The sequence below is a fragment of the Sturnus vulgaris genome, chromosome 4, assembly GCF_052056855.1.
Source record: "Sturnus vulgaris isolate bStuVul1 chromosome 4, bStuVul1.hap1, whole genome shotgun sequence".
Lineage (NCBI taxonomy): Eukaryota > Metazoa > Chordata > Aves > Passeriformes > Sturnidae > Sturnus > Sturnus vulgaris.
In genome coordinates this window covers 59684069-59701743 of record NC_142246.1, presented here as the reverse complement: position 1 = coordinate 59701743, position 17675 = coordinate 59684069, and the positions used below count along the sequence as shown (strand labels likewise).

Below are 17675 nucleotides of genomic sequence, written 5' to 3'. Positions count from 1 at the left end.
CAAGAGGATCACTAACAAAAGCAAATGTCCTGCAGGGCACTGAATAAGGTCTGCAAAAAAATCTACAGAATACCCTATAAGGAAAGTCTACGGCACAGGCTGACAAGTCCAGAAAAAAATTCTCAGGAGGAATTATTTTTTGGGAAACATTTTGTTGCTGGGTCCTGAAAAAAATCACTGAAGACCAAAGTTGCACAAGATGTCATTCAAGACAAAGATGCCAGAGCTGCTGCCAATATCTGAGCTGGGATGTCAGATGCAGATTTGAATGTAAAACTTCCAGTCTGTGGATGCCAGCCTCGCACATATTCACACTGTGGCACACAAATAAATGGGAAGGGGCAGGTGACGGCTGGCAGCAGCCACTTGTGGCATTCTAAAAGGCTGGTAAAGCCACAGTGATTCTCCTGGTAGTTGCTCCAGCTGTGAAGTGTACCTGGCAACAAGCCAGGATGTCTAAACCACAGCAAGTTAAGTCTTATTAAGATACATATATTTAAAAGGAAGATTTTAAGATAGAAGTAAACACTAAAAAGTTGGAGACTTACTGGGAATATCAGAGGAGAGATGCTGAGTTTTGTTTCACTTTCATAGGAAGAAGTTGAAAAGACTGTCGGTTAATGTAAAATTGTCTCCCACACTTGTTTCCCCTCATAAGCCTTTGAGCATTCCTTGGATTTTGTTTGTTCTGCAGCAGAATTGCAATATTTTTGCCCTCGTGAAAGGGCTGGCAAATTCCTTCTACTCCTTTCTAGTGCTGACCAAACATGCTGGAAGGCATCATATAACATCTACGTAGCAGAGAGGTAGCCACAAGCACAACAGTGTCTTCATTCCTGCTCCACTCCCCAGCTATTATTTATAGAGAAAAAGAGCATTAACGGAGCACAACGTTCCCACTAATTTAGTCTCACTTCACCATCTGTTACTTCCCATGAGTTGATCCTAATGAGAAACTACTTCAAAACACATTTGAGGACCAGCTGCACCCAGTGAAGTCACTGTAGGAGAGAAATATTCCCCTCCTAATACATCATATTCCTAGGTTACAAAGCAGCTCCTTTCCTACCAAAATCCATGGGAACACTGCTGGTAATATGAACACAGCCCTAGGTCACAGCCTCTTGCAGTCATGTGGAGCAAGTATCACACTCAACTTTTTTTTTTTTTTTTCTGAATAATTCACAATTCTACCCAGTTAGAAGGGCAATGAGAGAGCTACAGACATCACCCGTCCCCCAGGTCTGAGCAGCCTGCTTTCTGCAGCTGCTTCTCCTCCAGTGAGTTCATGGAATGATCACAGAAATTGGAATCTCCCCAGGAGTAACATGTGACCATTAGCCCTCACCTTTTCCATGCAACTCCTTTCAAAAAGGAGTCTCCATCTTTGTAGGCACCCTTTAAATACTGGAACATGGTGATATAAGGCCTCCCTTCAGCCTTCTTTTCTCAGTGCTGAACAAACTCAGCTCTCAGCCTTTCTTCATATGGCAGCATTCCCAGTCCTTTGATCATCTTTGTGGCCCTCCTCTGGAGCTTGTCTAAAATTTTTGTATTGTAGGGATTAAAATTGAACACAGTGTTCCAGTGTGGCCTTATAAGCAATAGGTAGAACTGGATAATGATCCTTTATCTTTGCTGGTGGTGCTCTTATTGGTGCATCCCACCACCCTGTTGGTTTGCTCACACTGAGCTTGCTGTCCCACCAGGACCCCTAGGGCCCTTTCCATAGAGCTCCTTCCCACCAGGCAGATCACACACACAGCCCTGCACCCCTGGATAATGTTTTTTCTGAGGTGCAAGACCTTACACTTGGCCTTGTTGAGCTTCATAAGGTTCAGGCAATCCACTCTTCCAGCCCATCCAGGTATTCCTGCAGGGTGAGTCTCCCTTCTGAAGTGTTCCCTTCCTCACTTGGATTGGAATCATTGGCTAACCTTACCAGGGTGCACTTGGTCCTATCACACAGATCACTTGTGAGGATATTAAACAGTGCTGGGCTCAATATTGATCCCTGTTGGACCTCACTTGTGACAGGTCACCAGCCTGGTGCTCCCTGCTAGCCAGCTCCCCACCCACTGCAAGGACCACTTGTCTAATCCATAATGTGTCTGTTTGTCCAGGAGGAGGCTGTGGGAAGCAATATGGAAATCCCTGCAGAAATCCAGGTAAGCAATGTGCACCGCCCGCCCCGTTTGGGCCAAGCAGTTCCTTTGCCATAGAAGGTGATCAGTTCTGTCAAGAGCGATTTGCCCTTGGTGAATCCATCCTGGATTTTCCCAACACTTGCTTAATATATCTTGTGATATCTCCTAGAAGGATTCCTTTGGTAACTTTCCCAGGAACTGAAATATCACTGATGGGCCTGTAATCTCCTGGATCCTCCCTTAAGCTCTACATATAGATCCAGGTGAGTTTAGCCTTCTTTGTAGCCTTCTCTGATGTCCCCTGATTTCTATAACTTCTCACAGATTAGGAGGAGCAGACTTAAAATGAAACTATCCAGCTCTCTCAACACCCTCAAATGGATATTGTCAAAGCCCCTTGATCTGTGGGGTCAAGCTCCTGAAACAGTTTACACACCAGCTCTTCCTCTCCCTACAGTGGTGGATTTGTGTTTGCACCAACCTGGATTGCTGTTCCCAAAGCCTAGGACCCAGAAGTGCTGGTGAGATGGAGGTGAAGAGAGTGTTAAGAACTTTTCAGTGTTGTTGGTGACTAATTCGCCTCTCCTGTTTAACAGCGAGCCGGTGATGTAAGTATTTAACAGTCAGCCACTCTCCAAAGAGTCAGATGTTGGCTGACACCATGCATGGAAAGATGAGTGGAAATATTGGACCACAGCTGCCAAGATTTAGAGTTCACTACTGGACTCGCAACGAGATTGCTACTGCCAAGGCCCTGCAGACAACTGAACCACATCACAGCAAGTATGCACCATTTTTCATGTGAATGGCTGAGGTTAAACCCCTTTGTCCTCCTGAGAAAATTCCTCCTGAACATCCACCTAAATCAGAGTGTGATGGTCCCCCATACAGTTGTGGGAGAGACTACAAGATGAATTTGGTTGGTAGCCAAACTGTAAGACTATTGCATATTTTGGTCAAAAGCACATGAGGAAAACAGAAGTTATTTTTTAACTGTTTGAAACAAAATTCCAAGGCTTTGTGCTGTAGGATTCCTTATTACCAATCAGGTTTAGCCGTAATCCTCTCTGTTACTGTACCTAAGTGAATCAGCTGGGCTTGGGAGTGTGCTGAAGAAACCAAGGAAAAGTTGTGCCACAATCCTGGAGAGTCCCTGGGTCCACTTGCTCTCCCCGAGGGCTCAGAGGAGCAGAATGAATGCCACTGCCAGATAAGTCACTGCCCCCAGTAAAAATTGTGCTAGAAATAGCCTCCTACCTTTCCTACAGTTCACAGAAAAGGCAAGAAATCTCCTTCTGTTGCCTTTGTTGCCTCACACTTGTGTTGTCCGTGGCACCAGGGAATATTTAGAGCCGTATTTTGTAAACAGCACGTGTTCCAGTGGCTGGCGCAGTACTGGCCACAGCACTGTGGGGCTGCGTTCCTCAAATTTTTGGACACTGGTGGACACCAGGGCAGGGAGCAGCTGTGTGTGTAGGTGGGCAGGGAACAAGGGGAGGGGCAGCAAGATGGGAAACACAGCAACACTGCAAATGTCATGGTCCTGACTGCAGCTCCCTGAATCCAGACTGTTCAACAAGTTTTCCTTTCGTGCCAGCTGGCTGAGGTGAGGGAAGCTGTTTTGCCAGACATTTTACTTTCTTCCCAAGTACCACCACCAGCAATAAATTAAATTTCTTAACTGACGAAACCAACTGCTTAGTGATTTCTGCTCTGCCTCTAGGGTTTGGGATCTGCCACTTAAAAGTATCTGTTTCACATACCACTGAAAAGATTCTTCCTTATTCCTGGAGAGACTGCAGCTTTGCACACTGGGATAATTTTTAATACTTCATGTGACTTCAGAACAAAATCTTTTTCTTCACAGTGTGTGCTTAAGTGGGATTGGAGCCTCTTCTTCTCTTCACTTTTAGTACTTTATGGCAGGAACATTTTCAGAGGTGCCAGCTGAGCTACACCCATGCAAAATGGGAGTAACACCCAGAAATGTGAATTAGCTGTTGAGCATATCCCTTGTGTTTTACAGCATGTGTTTAACAATATGACCACAAATATATTAAAGAAGGAGGTATGGAGAAAGACAGCCATGCAGTGTAGGTACTTGCAGAAGACTACAAGGAGAATCTTTAAAGTACCCATAAATCCCTAAGTGCTCTAGGGAATTCAGTGTGACAGGAACACTTGGGGTTCTTTGTTAAAAGTGCCTAGAAAATGTGAGGATGTCCAGATATGGATCTGCCCTCCACTTTATCAGCAAGTCTCCTGCTGTCAATAAAATAACCTCTGCTGAAAGCCAAGCTGTCAGCTTATCCCTCAACATTACTAAAGGCAGCATTAGAGTGGTAGGCATTATTAGACATTCCTAGGAGAAGCTGAACAGTTCTTTCAGTTACTCTGCTGGATAAAATTGCTGTACGCATTTCAGGGACAGGTGAAAAGTCAGTCACACACACAACCATAACAGCAAAGAGGACATTACAATCACAGAAATTATTGCCTCTGTGAGACAGATACAGCATCTGGTTTTGCATATTCCAGCACAAGAATAAATCTTCCAGAGTGCTCTCCTCCATTTCCTTCCAACTTCACTGCAGTCCAAATACAGTTCAACTGATATGTAAGAAATTAGTCTTTCTCCATATGTTTGTATATTTGGGCTTCGAATTGGTTATATTCATGCAGCCCTCAGGGATGCCCAAATAACTCTGAATATCATGCTGAGATCTTCTCATGGAAGCTTCTGTCAGCTGTACCATGCAAAGGGCTCTCAGCTGCACACTATTTAACTTGCCCAATTACATTTTTGGCTGCTGTTATGCCTTGCAGCTTAGAGAACCCCTCTCCAAGAGCTAGGTCACAAGAAAAATTTGCCAAAATATGCTATTTTTCAAAGAACTTACTCCTAAGGGGAATGGGAAATAGGAGAAACATTATAGCAGGACTGGAAGAAAACATCAGAAAAAAAAATACTGTGGAATTTTAATCCGTAAGGAAAACATCTTTTCTATCTTCCCCTTATATCTGGTTGTTACATTTGGAATGAACAGGTTCATAAACACAGATGCATCCACAAATTGGCCTTCAGATATTAACTCCCTTTCAGTTTTGATGCTGAAAAAGTATGGTGTTTGTGTGATGCATCTGTCAACTTGACATAAGCAAACACCAGCTGTTATTTCCTTGGTTTATGAAAAGAAGGAGTAAATAAAAATTTATTAATTAAACACGGAATTCAGAAAGCTCAGATGTGGATTCAAGACGTATTACATAATCATGTCAACTTTCAGTCAAGGAGAGCACATGGGACCTGTCTCCCTCTGGATCATAGTGAAATGTGGTGACAGCAACATCTTGGTTTCAAATCCAGATAGGAAGTCAAAAAATAAGCAGAGGTTCTGAAGGTGAACGTGGTTTTGAGGTTTGACCATGGAAAACAACTCTCCATGTGAGCCAGAAAAGCACATTATTTGCTCTTACACGGCAAAACTTCTCAAACTCTTAGCCCTTGAGAAACAGACACAACATCCTCCGGGTTTGTTTCCCAGCAATTTTTCCAACAGCTCAGTGACACCAGGGTGGTACAGTTCATCTGCAGTATCCTTTATGAATCCAGCTCTTTAAAGCTGCTCCCTCCTGGGTCATCAGCTCAAACACAGCCCTAATTTGAGATGACTGAAACTTGCCATAGCCTGCCACCTGTAAATCAGCTCCAATGAAATGAGACTCTGGCTTCACTCCCATGGCTGCTGGAGAAGCATCACAATAAAAATGGCTGTAATCGGTAGCACCTCTGATATCCAGCTCAATAAAAGAGGCTTTGCCTTTATATATAATCTGTGGGACCTTCAAAGACCCTACAAGAAAATCGATTAGAGCTAATCTATTGAAAATTAATTATGCAAAAATCACACATATGGACTTCAGTAGTTTTCCTAGGTTACAGCATCAATTCCATGAGAGACCTATCTCATCTTGTGTAACTTGGGCTCTGTCAAGAGATCACTGTTCCTTTCCATAAGTTTATGTTTATTCCAAAGGTCCTGGGAGAGGATGGCAAGGACAGGGCAAGAATTAGCTGTGCACCACCATTTCACAACACACACAGAGAGGCACATATCAGCTACAGCGTGGCAGCTAAGATCAGTATATTATTCCAAAAACACAGACTCAACAGCAAGCTGGAAGGTAAAGATAAGTTTCTGTGCTTTGCATTACTCTAACTCTGAGAAAGGGTCAAGGGAAAACACAGGAAGAAGGCAGAAATCTTGCTTCTGTTCACAGAAGCTTTTGTGCAGTTCATAAGCTAAGACAAAAGAGTAGTGAAAACTCATTTTCCATATCCCACATAGGTAAGTCCTAAAATAATAAATGTCTACTAGGTGCAACTGTTGTCTTTGAGGCACCAAGACAGGAGAATAGTTTTTCCTATGGCTAACACTAATAAAATATATTTGATAAGGTTGTTACATAAACAGATTATTCCTCTAGGCTGCACTAAGCAAGTATCTCTATCCCTTTTCACAAATAGAAAAATGAATGTATCATAGAATTATAGAATGGTTTGGAAGGGACCTTAAAGATATCTAGTTCCAATTCCTGTGCCATGGACAGAGACACCTTTCACAAGACCAGGTAGCTCAGAGTGGTATCCCACCTCTGGACTTGCTCCTGTGCTGGGGACCAAAGAGCTGAATATGTGATGAGGCAACAGTGAAATATCTAAAACAGACCTGAGAGAGGCAGCTCCAGGAACAGAAATTCCTAGTGTATTTGTTCCCTATTTGTTGCCACTACTCACTCCATCGCTAGCAAGGCTAAAAATAAATTACGTATTTGCTTTGCCCAGGGTAGAGGTGTCCTCAGCAGATACCCCCCATTCTGAAGTGGTAGCAGGGTATAGCCACGGGCTTATTCCCATTTTGGCTTGCTCAGCTGTAGTATGGAGTGGGCATCCCTGAGGAATTCTGGAATCTACCACTCCTAACAGCTCCTACCTGAGCAGCCCATTTTTGCTGGCTGATGGAGCTGAGCTGTCACACTCACTAAACAACTTTTGGCAGCTACTAAAAAACCCTTAATTTCTTGGTCAGTCCAGGCTAGGGAAGAAACAGGTCATGACTATCTTCCAAAGGGCAGGATCAAAACGTGCTGAGAGCAGAGCCCTGTCAGAAAACATCTAGGCTTGCTGCCAGCCCTTCATGAAAGATCTCCTTTACACCCAAACAGAGGCTTGGGGATAGATTCACTGCTCTAGTGATATTTATGAGCTTTTTACTTTGACAGGGCTCATTAGAGCATTCCCCCATGCTGTGCTCCCCTGACCTGTGCAGTAGGTTCACTGCAACCCTGATGCCTGTGGCCAGGAACACAAGATGCAGTTGTGCCTCATCCTCTGGGAATCAAGAACGTGACTTTTTTGACGGTAATCACCACCCCTATACCAGTCCAACACAGTTCCATGGTCTTACAACTGTTTAGGCGACCTTTTCCTACACTTCCTACAATTGCACACTTTTCAAAGGAGATAAAGCACAGTTGGTTTTCCCTTTACAAACATACCATCCTTAGGGAGCACTAAGAAATTAAACACCCTGAAGCATGCTACATCCTAAATGCATCTGTGTCAATTACAAGCACGTTGGGAACTTTGAGGAACTAAGCCAAATCAACCCTGGCTCTGTAAAGCAGGACTATTCACAGAGAATGCAGAGACAATCCACAAGCCTTGGCTCAGGTATTCTACATACATCTATATACTACACTCTACCACCCCAGGAGTCACAACTGTTCAGTAACATTTGGAAGCAGTCAGTATTATTTACTGAAGGATAAATAATCAAAATGTTTCCAACCAGTACAGTTGCAGAGCGGCAACCTTCAGACACAGTGTGACGCACAGGATATGTGATGTCCTGCAAAAACCTTTTAAATAACTTCAAGTGGAGTGAGAGGACTTCAAAAGCATACAGGAATTTCTCATTAATACTACAAATGCAGCATGTTCCAAACTGCAGATGTGCATTCACTATCAGAAGCATAAATATCCCATATTTTGTGTATCCTTCTCCCTGTTCCTTGGCTTTATACTTACATCTGGTAGCACGACTCCTTCGTTTGATGCCCATATTGATTTCTCTTTAAAGCCTACACAAAATGTGTACACAGGCATGGTATTACAGCCTAAGACTAACAGCACTTACAAACCCCTGATGTCCTTCCCCATACTAAATGAGCTACAATCTGACATCATCAGGATTTACAAACACACCTATCATAGCTGAATCTTTCCTTCAAACAATGATTACACAGACACAGAGATGAAATACAGTGCAAGTCATGGGCATTTGTCAGGAAGCTTGCTGCTTCTTGGATAAAAGGTGGCCTAACTGGTCAAAGACAACCTTGCATCTTGTGCTCTGAAAAAACCAGATACATAAAGTACCAAGTTATAAATTTTTTCAAGTGTCATTATTAGGGAAGAGAGAGAGTCTGAAGCTGTTTTCCTGCACTCTATCCAGACCACCAGACTTTATTCATAGCCTCCCATGCAGTTGTTCAGACATTAAAACCTCTTCAGGTCCTGACAAATCCTTTCCTTTAGGTTCATGAAATATTGGAGACAGCATCCTGCAGCTGAAAAGGCAGAAAGGCAGCCTTTAGCAACAGTACTTTTAGCATCGGCTCATATGTTGCTGCAGAAAGATTATCTCACTCAGAGATGAAAGTATTGGCAGACAGGTAGGTATTTACCTGAACTCAAACAGGTTCATCTGTTCACCAGATAATCAGTTTTGTATAAAGGGAAGCCCAGTCGAAGTAACACACCAGCTACACTCCACCTGCTACTTCAGCAGAAACCAACTGCTGCATGAAAAACTTGGATGAGCACATTTCAAAAGCTTAAAGAAAATTGATTCTAGATTAAAATTATCAACTGATTTCCCTCTTGGCCTTCCTGGGAATTGAACTTGTCTACACAATTAAGCTGTATAAAGATTTTCTCTGAAGCTATAAAAGCCTTTTATTTATAACAGCATCTCATCATATTAAACACCCTGCTCCAATCTATTACAAAGTTGAAGGGATGACAAATACTACAGTGTAAGCTGAATACACTCAGCACATTAGGCATCTAAAGCACTGCAAAATTTTACTTATCAATTTCCACCTTAATTAAGAGCAATCTTCTCTTGAACCGACTACTTTGCATGAACCAATCAGGGAATGAATATATGAACAGTGTGGGGGTTTTAGGGTACATCTTAAAGGTTTCTTCATCTGTAGCCCATCCTATCTATTGACTTAAGTTTAGTTATGATAAATAAGTAATTTTTATGCTCCTTGTATTATCTGAAATCTACAGGTAGCAGTTGTAGCCAGGAAGTGTTAGACCTAACTGCAAAACTAAAAATTTAAACCAAAAATATGCAGCTCAGAAGTAAGATGCTGCAATATACATCTTGGTATACATACTTAAGAGCCTGACACCTTGCCTTAGGAATCCCAGAGCTCTAGGGTCAGTGTATCTTCCCAAAAATAACTGGGGCAGAGCTGAAATACACCCTAAATCTAAGAAGTTGCAGAGAGAATTCCAAATATAATCCACCCAGATGGCATGATGTTATCAAAGTTTAACATGCCAATCTGCTCATTTAATTAAAGCCCTTTCATCTCCATGGTTAATGGAAGGTCTGTACAGCAGAAATGGCATCAGAACAGATGTTAACAAATTTGTCAAAGCTGCAGGATGATTGCTCTGGCTTTAGTGTCTTTTGGAGGACTACTCTATTTACATTCCTACTGATCTCTCATGTCAAATCTGGTAAATATTACCTCTCCTTTGGCTGCTCTACAGGAAGGCACAAGCCAAGTTTCTTGGTGAAAGCTGTCTGCTTTGAGAAAATACCATATGATTATAGGCAGCCTTTTTTAAGATTTCAGGGGGAAAACCTTTAATGATGGAAAGCATGCCTTAATTTGAAATAGGCCTTCCTCCATATTTTGTCTTACTTGTTCAGGATTTCCTTGAAAATCTGCACTTGTGAGTTAAGACAACAAAAATGTACTTGGAGAAGAGCTTGGCCACTGAAGGGAATCCAGGTATCATAATCCACATATTGGTGATATCAAGAGTGCCCAGGGCAAAGTTAAACCTGGAGGTGCACAGAAGAGTCTCTCCATGCATCCTGGCATCCAACCAGAGGCACAACCCATGAGTGATCAGCCTGCACCGTGCAGAGCACATCTGGACAAGGGAGGGCAGAGGAGCCAGCACGCCTTTGCCCCAGGCACTGAACCACATTAATGAAAGTTTTAAATGCTTGCATTACAAAAAGCAATCCAGTCACCAGTGAAGGCAAAGTAATTCCCTGCAATGTCAAAGGGACACACAGCTGTTTAAAGCAAATGTGACCCTACATTCTGTTTATGGAGCAGGTCATCTGAATTATGTAAGAAAATAGTACATTTTGATGGGGTAATAGTTTCTTTTCCAGTTAGGGAAGTTACACTTCCAAAAGCTAAAATATGTAATGTATCACAGTGAACAGTTTGATCTCAAAATACTGCACAAAGAGCCAGAGGCACACAGGAATGCTGCAGGGTCAGACACACAATGGAGAAGGGCAAAGGGCTTTCAAAAGAAACAGCAAGCACTGTCAACGGAGGCAAGAGGAGTACAATCCTCTCTTACCAGAGATCTGCCTCTCTGAACAAAAACCACTCCAGTCTGAATAAACAAGTTTTCTCATTTTTGTGATTCTATGTAAATGCCCTTTGAATCAAAGATGCTCCAAGATAATGAGAACAACTATATAGTTTATGAAAGCAATATTAACAGAGATATTCCCTGTCTTCCACAGGAATTGCTCAGAGAGCTTTTCAAGCTCAGTTACCATCACTTCAGTTTATCAATATGCAAATTAGAGCAATTAGTCAGTAAGTGGCTCACTTGATCAAGTGCATATTAAAAGATAATAAGAGGTTGAAAAACAACCTGGGTCCATGCTAAGGTGATTCACAAGCTGTAAATATAAAGTTATGCTTTTATAGCAGAGGGAAAAGGAAGGGGAAGGTGCAAAAAGAAGAGGATCAAAACCTCAAAAGGAACTTCAGCATCTTTCAACATAACTGATCCTACAAAACTCATCTATAAAATTACTGCATGAGTTTTCTTTTTCCTTTTACACCCTCCTGGGACCATACTTAGCTGGAAACCAGCAAATGCCAAATCATTTGACATTATTTAAGCATGACTTACAGAGAACTACAAAGTGAGCAGCCTCCTTTTGAAGGTTCTCTGAGACTTGGCTTTCAAAACTCTGCTTGTCATCAGAGCTGCCTTGGCTTGGCCCTTCAGCAGGTAGAGTCTGCCATGCCCACAACACAAGGAGAGAGGATATGACCTAGCAGTTCATACAAGGAATACATCGTGGATGTATTCAGGAGCTAGAAGGGACTTCATTTCAGCCCAGGGAAGTGCTTCATCTTGAGGGAGCCTGGAGATGAGCAGTGCACACAGCAGGTGGATTAAAATGCAAAAGAGCAGGACTAAAAGGCTGGTCCAGCCCTGCTCTGCCACTCGAAGGGAGCAATTCAGTGCTGGGGATCCTCAAATCACATTACTCTGCCATCATGGATCCCCCAGTTGTGCCCCATAAGCACAGTATTTTTATTTTTTTTCTGCTCAAAGGTAATATCCTAAGGGCCAACATGAAGGGAATGAACATTAAGTAAATTCCCTAGTGAATTAGGGACTGGCTGTGCATAATTTCACCAGCACTTACTCCTTCTTTATTAAGCACTTATTCTTAGCTACTTTACGACGAAATCCCACTGAGCTCCGCTCTTAGAGAAGATTAAGTACCTCTCTGCAGAAGAACAGGAGGTAATGCTAAAATGTCCACATCTCTCTAAGAAAGCAGGTAAATTATTCCTTCAAGTTTACTGAATGCATCTGTGTACTTCTGCCTCAGAAAACTGAGACCCTGTGCAATCACTTATTTTCTACTTGCTTCTTACCATAAATGGGTATAAATGTTTCATGAACCATAAATGTTTCAAGAAAAAGATAAATGGTGAGCAATTACAAATATAATCTTCCTCCATTTTAATGTGGCATGTATTTGCCATCTCCTTTGGGCAGAGGGATCACCTGAAACTATTCATCTGTATAGTGGCATGGTGAGTACCATGGGTACTGGGTAATAAGAGCCCAGCTTTGCTCCCTGTACAGTCTGTTGGTTCAGAAATATTCTTAAGTTATTATTTGTTTGCTAATTTAATAATAAAGATAATTCTAAGCAGATGTGTGCCCTGTTGTCCTAGCTTTGATCTAGGGACAACCATCTGAATCAAAGTGTGTTAACAGAGAAATTACCCTTGCAGGGAAATAGCTGAGCAGCAATTTCTTTGGATAATGTATAATAACTGGGTGTAATCAAGGAAGATGCAAGTGTAGGGAAGCACGTTACAGCATACACAGCTCTCCTCAAATGTAGCTGTAAGTAAAATTAACTGGACTTATTATTGCCTTGTTTTGATCTTGTATGGAATATGCAAATGCCTTGTGGAAGGGTTCTAACATAGCCCTATTGCTATAAAAGTCACTTGTATCTTCCCTCAAAACACTCCTTGGCCAGGCCCACAGTTACCAAGAATCTCAACTATCACCTGGCTTTATGCTGGACAAGGGAAGGAAATATAATACATTCAAAGGCTTGATGTTCATTTGTTTGGCTTTGTTTTCTTTTTTTCATTACTTCAGTTGTGTTAACTAATTTATATTACTAAGGGTTTTTTTTCCTAACTGGAAACTCAATCAAACACTTTCTTTCATGCTGGGAAAAAGATTTCCAATAAGGGTTTTAGAAAGCTCAAGTTGACCTCATTTACTTTAAGGGAGAAAAGAAGAAGCAAAGTCAATACAGGACAGAACAATCTCTCAGGGACATCTTGTTTTACTTCTCAGAATTAACAGGCACATCCCCACACCACTGAAAGAAGTCAGGACACTTTCCCTGCATTTTTTCTTTCTCTGATACACATGCTCTGGAGGAGCAAGACATCTGCTGAACTTTGGGATTCAGAGACTGCTCAGCTGTACAGTGATCTGATTATGCAGTCAACTCCTTTGGGAGCCAGCAGGCTACTGAATTTTATATATATATATATCTGTCTGTGTGTATGCTGCAGTGTGACTGTGCAGAGACAATCTCAGTTGCCATCTGCTGCATTATTACAATAGCCCCCAGCAAAGCTACTGTTTCTATTAAAAATAATGTCTGGTGTGTTTAAAAAAACTCACTGCAATATAACTTAGCTATTCACAATTTCTACTGTCACTTAAACTTGCTTTTCTTCCAATTTAGCCACTGAAGCTTGGATGAGGCAGCCTGGTCCCTTACAGCACACTTGGGTCGTACCTGCTGGTCACAAGAAATCCATAACTGTGGGATTTTTGAAAGGCCTATAGAGATATTTTTTGCTCATGCAGACTTTTGAATGTGTTGTTCTACTGCAATCGAAGTAACAAAACAGCAACTGTATTTGATATGACACTGCCTTTTCAATCTAAGTAATAAAGCCTTCACAAAAAAGAAAAAACTGCTCCCAGATGGGACAGCTAAGTTCTTAAAAAAAAAAAAATAGTTAAATAAAAGAAAAAAGGAAAACTTGCAATGGGTTGCAATGGGAGGGAGAACATGGAAAACAGTTAAGGAAGTGATGTCAAATCACTTAGGATTTGATGTAAGATTCATTACTTTCACAGATGCAATTTTTGATAGCTTGAATTCCAAGATTCAGCAATTTTAGTGGAAAGAATTTGTAACAAGTCGTGGGAACTGCTGGATTTGCAGCAACGAAACACAGGCATGGGAAAAGATGTTATGCTATTCAGTATCAGGGAGTTAAAGGTATGGTGCTAATCAAAGTTTTATTAATTTTAGGCTTCAAATTAAAATCTTTTGTGAAGCCTTCAGTAAATGGAAGATATATGAGGAAAAAAAGTCACCTCCTTCCCTCTTTGGAGAGGTGTATGTCCCTAAAAAAAAATACTTGTGTCAACTGCCCATCATAAGCCATAACTCAATTTGTTTATTATTTCTTTTTAATTCAAAGCAGCGTAAGTTTCTGATTTTCCCACTACATTTATGCTACAGGAAACTTACGTCTCTTGAGATCTGAGCATTTGCTGTTAATGCTTTAAATCAAACCTAGTGGCAGCTACTGATCACTCAGAACTACTGCCATTACAGCTTAACTGCAACTTACAATGTTTCTTACAGCAATACAAAATACTATTTTTCTTCTGAGGGAAATTTAATTCTTTTTTTTTTATTATTCAATTAAGTGATGAGATACAACAGTTGGACTTGACCTGCTGACTGAAAGTACAGCAAAACATAAGGTGCAATCTAGCATCCTAAAATGCCTGTGCTAACTTCCAAAATACTGCACAAGGACAACAGTAGCAGCAGCAGGGAGAAGAGGAAGGCACAGCTTCTTGAATCAGCTAGGAAAAAAGAGTATTATTATGCTAAGCTCTCAGAAAAGTGTATCCTGGTAGGCCAACATAGAGAAAAGCAGTGATCAGCCAAAGTCTCCCAAGAAAGGGAAAGAACAATAGGAGAGAGCCCTATGCCCTATGCATATGCAATAACCCCTTGTGATCTACAAATGTCTGATTAGCTGAAATGACAACAAGCTGTGAGCCCTCCAGCTGCTATTTGTGACTGAAGTTTAATGAACCAGTGCTGAACCAAAAAACAAGAGTCAGGGAAACAACAAAAACATAATATAAAAATATAGAAAGAAAAATAAAATTAAGTATAGCTGCAATTTCCAAATGACTAGGTCAAGATGAGTAGGAAATTAGATTAATATATGGTTGTGCAAAGGTTAAGGAGTGGAACTTCTCTTCCCACACTTGAAGGAGAAAAAAAGAAACTGAAAAGACTTTTCCACGTCAGGGTTTGTTTAGAGTTAGTAGCATTAAAGGTTGAAGGCTTATGGGAAAAATGTGCCTCCAAGTGGATAACTTCCCCTTTTCTTGGGTCACTTCAGTATGGCCTGCCATGGTTGTATCTATGACAACTGCAGAGCTGAAGCAGTTCTAGGAACTGACAGGGCAGAGGGGAGAGCCTAGCACTGTCCCTGATCTGCTCTGCATCTTCACTGACTTGGGAAAAATACTACATTTATTGCATGCACAAGAAGAGCTACTCAGGTTTCTGGTGACTGACTTTTCAATTCACTTTGCAGCTACACTGGTGCAGCCAGCTACTTTCTCAGCAGAGATTTCCAGATAACTTATCCCCCCACCCCATCCCCATTTCCCTGTTATGAGTCAGGTGTGTCAAGGGTGGTCAGTCAGCTGCTGCGAGGAGGAGAAAAAAAGCACTGACTTGATTTCCAAGATCATCTTTTCCTCAGAGGGAACTTGGCATAGTAACTCCATAACTGTAATTATTACCTCAACCTCCTGGACATGGGCAAGGCATTACCCCTCTTCAAAACTCTCTTTTACACTCATATCTTAATTAAAATGAGATTTCATAGATACATATACAGAGGTAGCATTATAAAGCACACTCTTTCCATCTCAGAAAATTGTATTTTTGGTTTTGTTGTTTTTATCTACAAAAGGACAGGAGGCCAGCCTTACACAGAAGTTGTTCAGTAGCATCTGCATGTTGAAACAATTGAACCATCCCAAGCAGACAACATTTAGGAACCTCTGTGACTTCAAATGAAATTTCCAAGTAACATAGCCAAAATAAGAAGCGCTACATATCACAGGGGAAATACTCCTAAACATATTAAGCACTGAATACTCTGTCCCCAGGGATTCCTTGTCTTAAAAGCCTGTCGTGCTGTCCTGCTGGGAACTCACGTCGCATTCACAAGGTCAGAGCCCAGGCACTGCTGGTAACACTAAGCTGTGACATCTGATCCGGTCAATATGACAAAAATATCCCCTCTTCCCAAAATGCAGTGAAGAGGAAGAACACCAGTCAAAACTGCACACACTCCTTTCCCTTGACCTCTGTGGCAGACATGCATGCACACAGCTGCAGCATTTCCCACAGGGAGCGAAAGGACAGTGCTGGCTGTGGCATTCCCAGACAGCTCACAGACATTCATGGCATTATTACCCAGAAATTGGTTTCCTTCTCGGCCCAGGGCTGACTCACACATTTCAGCTTAGGCTGTGTGAACGACATAAGTGTGTGGCATTCGCCTACAGGAAGCCTTCTGCAAGACTGCAAACACACTGAAGTTTGGCAGGAAGATGCTGCAGGTCCTTTGGGCATCTGTGAGTCTCAAAAAGCCATTTGGTGACTGGGTATGAACCAATCCTGGTCATGAATACACAGCTGAACCTTGATGACTCACTTCCAACAAAGCCTGGTCCTTGTGTGATGTTCTTCATAACATAGATTTACCTGCATTTCCCAGCACCCAAATAACCAAAGGTAGATGTGCACTGTCTGAAGTTCCACTGACAATACAATTTGCTCCTTTAAAGTTTCATTTGATTATCTCTACTTTTTCACAGGGAAGAATAAAAAGGTTCTTGTAGCACTGGCAACAAGCTCTTTGTGTACAAACTTATTTTTGCATCTGAGTAAAATATGAAAGGGTTTCCTCAAAAAATCCCCAAAACCCACTGTTAATTCCTCCCAACAGGTGGATGGATACTGTGATAATTACTTGGTTGATGTCCAACAGCAGCTCATGGAAAAAATTATTCAATTACTTTTCGTGTTAAACCACAACATGGTGGTTAGACAAAATGCATTATATAGAGGGTAATTCCATAGACCTTCCAGAATTAGCCAAGTAAAAATTCTGAGATACTGCACACAGCAAGGTATTTTGCTGTGCATGAGCAGCCTCCAAAAAAGGCTGAGTTTGTCCTGTGCAAGAAGTAGAGAATTATTTATTGGTGTGGTAAATGTGTGCTGATCACCAATATCAGCATTTGGAACCATGTGTCATGCACACTAGAAGAATTATTATGTAGTGTCCAAATCAGACTAGTTTTTTATCACACATTTCACTTCAAGAGAAAATGCAGCATGCAAATGGCAAGGGGGACTCAAGCAACAGTAGGAAAGACCACGGGTTGAGAGAGGAACACAAAGGCCTGAGCAAAAGGCGGGCAATAGGACAACAGAGAAGCTGCATCACTGTGACATCCACGGCCATCCTAACATAATAAAGCCATGTGGTACATTTACTGTGCTTGCTCAGTGTACCCCCGAAATCTTCCTCTACCCTGCCATCATCAGGAAACTCAGGAGAGACTCTGCACTAGTGAGGATTTCTATTTACTTGCTCCTGACTGGAAAACTGCCTTATTGACTGTACAGTTGGAAGTTTCTGTGCCTTCAAGGGATCCCTTCCTTTGCTGGCAGGGTAAAGCATCCAGCCCTGAAATGAATTCCCCTACTGAGTCCATAAAGCTCCAAGAGTCTCAAAGAACTGTGACCCTGCCACTGAGGAGTGCTGTGCTTGTACACC

At 41.8% G+C, this 17675-nt stretch overlaps 1 protein-coding gene across 3 annotated transcripts in view; it reads right to left on the bottom strand.

The window, feature by feature from the left end:
- The window catches only part of ARHGAP24 (Rho GTPase activating protein 24), a 181287-nt gene that overhangs the window by 71195 nt on the left and 92417 nt on the right, over positions 1 to 17675 (bottom strand). The gene's annotated exons all lie outside the window — the stretch shown is intronic.